The 4,448-nt window shown below is 50.0% G+C and overlaps 1 protein-coding gene across 2 annotated transcripts in view; it reads right to left on the bottom strand.

Annotated features, from left to right (window-relative positions):
* Slitrk3 (SLIT and NTRK like family member 3) overlaps positions 1–1,892 on the bottom strand; it is a 9,577-nt gene extending 7,685 nt beyond the window's left edge. Inside the window, exon 1 of one of the 2 annotated variants that reach the window (XM_005076131.3) lies at positions 1,710–1,892. The gene's annotated coding sequence lies outside the window, so the exon portion shown is untranslated. Of the gene's footprint in view, positions 1–709; positions 1,234–1,709 lie in introns of those variants that run through there. The other variant, XM_005076130.4, reaches the window with a different exon arrangement.
* Between the last annotated feature and the right edge of the window lie 2,556 nt (positions 1,893–4,448).

The following is a 4,448-nucleotide window of genomic DNA, read 5'->3' as shown; positions in this document are numbered from 1 at the left end:
GGAAAGGCTCTGAAAGTTAGGGAATGCTGGGCCCATGGGCTGGTTTCTTCTGCGTCCTGCTGGGAGCGCCGGCACCATTTGTCCAGAGAAGGACAAGAAGACAAGAAGCTCTTTCTACCCAGCGAGCCCCTTTCCCACCTCCCCCTCCTCAGCGCTCCCCCTTCATTCCAGATCTAAGATTAAATATTCCAATATGGAAGCGAAACGATCTCCCTGGAACAAATAATTAAAATGCTGCATCATTCATTTTCTGAAGAGCTATAAGCCTTCTACAGAGCCTTTTCTAATCTGCTGCCGGCAGGCGAGGCACTATATATATATATATATATATATATATATATATATATATATATATATATATCCGTTTTCCTTCAGTCTCTTAAAATACAACCTAGCGCTCCACGGGGGGGGAGGGGTTCTCCCCTTGGCCACCTGGCCTATATGTTGGAGTTAAGATTTCTTTCCCCTGAAGAAGGGGGGGGGGTCTGAGGTTGTTTTAGTCTCCAGAAGCCCTTCCTTCATGATTGCCCTTACATCTACCGGATCCAATTGTTTAACATAATAAAAAAACAAAACAATTAAAAATCCTAGCACCTGAGAGTGTAAGGAAGATCCAACCGCCAACGTCTACGCGTTCTACAGCACACATCCTACAGGAGAGAAACACTGATTTCAATCAGGCAAAGTAGGAAGGGATGGCGACGGGTACCTATGGTGCAGAGCGCTCAGGATCTCCGAGGTTCGCTCCGAGGGGCTTCCCAGCGGGAGGGGCAAACTCTCCGCGAGGCTGCATTGTATCCGTCATTCTGTCGCCCAGGATCTTCCCCTCTTCCGGCCACCAACTTTCGGAAAGGCTACCAAATCACGCTTGTAATCCTTTTAGAGTGGTCCACCTTTCAGATTTAGAGGGAAATGGTCGCTGCATAGCGATGGGAAAGCGGGGCGCGCACCTAGCGCGGTGATGCTGGCGACTGACCGTGGGCTCAGAACCACAGCTCTCGATCCTTGCCCCAGATGGCAGGCAGGCTGTGTGAGCGTCCCAGGACCGGGATCGCCTGATGGAAAACCGTGGTGCTCTTCCTTCAGTGGCGAGCTTCCCAGCGCCCGAGAGCACGGGATCCTCTCTGGATTTCTCTCTTTCTCTGTACCTCGCTGAAAGATTGTCTCTCGCAGCGCAAACCCTGCCTGCGGCCTCGGTCTACTGGAGGAGATACAGCTAGCCCTTGCCTTTCCCGAGTGTCTTTGCTCTTTGCCCTTTGGATGGGTGGGAGTGGGGGTGGGTGGTGTGGAGATGAGAGAAGACAGGGTGGGGAGAGACGGAAAGCAGGCAGGAAGGGGGCGACTAGATCTCAGATCCCAGCATTGGTCAGGTGGCGGGGTGGGGGGTGGGGGCGAGGACACAGATACAACAGTATGGCTGTACACACCACATTGCACTCGGCGTTGGGAAATCTCAGGCAGAACACGAAAGCGATGCGATCCCGTTGGCGGAGTGTGACTCCCCTGACAGCCCACCATTCGAGCGCCCTCACTTCTCCAGCCAGAGGACAGGGGGAGGTGGGTAGAGGAGGGGGGCGAGCGTTTCAGGCCAAGGAGACGCTCCCGGTGGCGGCGGTGGCGGCGACCGCATCTTTTTAAGACTGACCTGCTTTAAAAGTACCGCTTTGATGGCCTAAGAAATAACTGAAATCAGATTACACATTACTTACCAAACGTCTGCCTCTAAACTGGGAGCGCCAGGTCGAGGACTAGGAGGCAATATAGAAAACGCAGGGCTGGAACCTGAATGCAAAGCCATCAGCCGCCCCCAAATCGCGCACCGAGGGAGCGGCGCTCGGGAGCCCCCAGATCAGCCCATCGCTGGAGCCTCAGCCAGCTTGTCCCCCCCGCACCCCCGGCCCCTCCTCCGCGCCAACTGTGTAAATCAGCCGCCGCAGTCCTCTCCGCGCATCGCAGGCAAATCCCTGCTTAGGAAGCAAGTGATTCTTCTCTCTCTCTCTCTCTCTCTCTCTCTCTCTCTCTCTCTCTCTCTCTCTCTCTCTCTCTCTCTCTCTCTCTCTCTCTCTCTCTCTCTCTCTCTCTCTCTCTCTCTCTCTCTCTCTCCCTCCCTCCCTCTCTCTCTCTCTCTCCCTCCCTCTCTCTTTCCCTCCCTCCCCCTCCCTCCCCCCCTTTTCTATTTATTGGCCACAATTTGCCAGCTCCACTAAGAGAGATCCTGTCAGGAAGTCAGCATTATGCATCTGTGGATTGATTTTTAACTTTTGCAAATGAGAGGTGGCTGTTTGGAAAATTACAGTTCAAACTGAAGGGGTTGCGGTGGGGGAGATGATCAAATTAAGAACATGTGAACTATATGGGGCGACATCCTTGAATACCTAACCGGGATCCATTCCAAGTGGTTTGCTGAAATCGCCAATGGTCATGCAACATAGGTGACAATCTGGAAGTGCACATATTCCCTCATCTCTTTATACTTGCTAAAGTGGGGGGCTTGAGGGGGGCGGTGATGAAACAGTAGCGTGGCTGGAGGGGGCGGGGATTTGAGACAGAGCCACCAGATACCAGTTCGTGACAAATTAGATGAGGACATTAGGAAGATGATTGCACACATGTGAAAGTGCTCCATGATCCACAAGACCACTGCCCCCACTGCAGTCTTGCTAATGCAGTCCTTCTGTGCCCCACTACCCAATCTGCAGTGCAATCCAACGCAGTTCTTTTTAATAGATCCTTTTCATCAGCAACTGTGTTGGAGAAAGGACAGAATTCCCACTAACCCCCAATTGGACAGGGTGCGCTCTGTGGGAGACATCCTGTACCTCTCACCGTTTCTTTCAGATGTGAAAACGTTTATTTCCCAAGACCAGTGGAATTATGTAGGTATTATCATCGTAAGCATAAAATGAACTTGACCCTAATTTCAGAAGTTTTCAAAGGAACTCCTCCCTACTTCTTGCAAAGAAGCAGAGCTTTCTTTTAAGTTAGACAGGGCAACCTTTAGGAGACAGGCGTGGGGATATTTCACCTTTTGTAGGGTTCTGTCTATTTGCTTTATAGGCAATATATGTACGTACAGTCTAGTGCCAGGTTACTGCCATTGAAAAGGAGAAAAGAGAATTGGCCATGCCCTAAAGAAGGCCCTGTTCAGCTCTACAGAACAAATGGGCATACAAACAGTTGTTTCAGTGTGGTAACCACATATTCTCTTTTATTTTTTTTAAGAAAAAAATTATTACATTTTTTTAGAAAAGAGCTTGCTTCACATGTCAATCCCAGCTTCCTCTCCCCCCCCTCCTCTTGCACCCCACACCATCCCCCACAGCCTCCCACCCCATTTCCACCTCCCTCCACACAGGGGACATCCAGAGTCTGTCACCTCTCTCAGGGCAGGGCCCAGGCCCTCCCCCCAAGAGTCCAGGCTGAGAGAGCATCCCTCCTGGTTCCATGGACACACAAAGTCCATCTGTATGCCAGGGACAAACACTGATCTACTGTTCAGGGCCTCACAGGTTGCCCAGGCCTCTCCACTGACTTTCCTACTCAGGGGGTCCATCAGTCCCATGCTGGCCTCCCAACTGTTGGTCCAGGGTCCAAGAGCTCCCCCTTGTTCAGATCAGCTGTCTCTGCTGGCTTCGCCAGCCCATTCTTTGCCATTTGCTCATCACTCCCCTCTCTCTGTCACTGGGTTCCAGGGGTTCAGTTCAGCGTTTAGCTGTGGGTTTTTGCCTCTGCTTCCATCAGTCACTGGATGAAGGTTCTAGGATGGCATATAGGGTAGAGGTCAAGTTCATTATCAGGAATGGGCATTCGAGGTGGTCTCTCCACTATTGCTTAGCTTGCCAGTTGGTATCATCCCTTTAGATCACTAGAGGTCTCACTGGTGCCAGATCTCTCTTCAAATCTATGACTCCCTCTATTATGGTATTTTTCATCCTGTTCTCCCCGTATTCTACTCCCAACTCAACCTTCCTTTTTCCCCCATGACCTCCTCTCTCCTCCTCTTCTCCCCCTCTCTTCTTCGTAGTTCCCACCTCACCCATCATTTTCCCAATCTTTTCAGGAGATCTTGACTCATTGCTCTTCTCTGGTGTACCATGCATATCTCTCTTAGGTTCTTTCCTGTTTCCCAGACTCTCTGTCAGTGGAATTGCAGAGTGGAATTGCAGACTGGCATTCCCCTGATCCATGTCTAAAAACCACCTATTCTCTAAAGTGGGAATTTAGAATGTCATACTTACAATGTTTCAGTTTGTTCTTCAAAATACTCAGTGTCCTCTAAGATTATTAATAAAGTATCTACAATGACCCAGAACATGACCAAAGCACTGTGACATCAAGGCTGTTCTTTTTAAATATAGTATTTCAGTTTTATGGGGCAAACCCCAAAAACTTTTATCAGTGTTTTCTAGGTTAATAATGGTTTCTTTATGAGTCTTCTGTTTGTGAAG

Source organism: Mesocricetus auratus, unplaced genomic scaffold, assembly GCF_017639785.1.
Source record: "Mesocricetus auratus isolate SY011 unplaced genomic scaffold, BCM_Maur_2.0 Super-Scaffold_100009, whole genome shotgun sequence".
Lineage (NCBI taxonomy): Eukaryota > Metazoa > Chordata > Mammalia > Rodentia > Cricetidae > Mesocricetus > Mesocricetus auratus.
The sequence above is the reverse complement of the archived record's forward strand: the minus strand, read 5'-3'. Positions and strand labels throughout refer to the sequence as shown.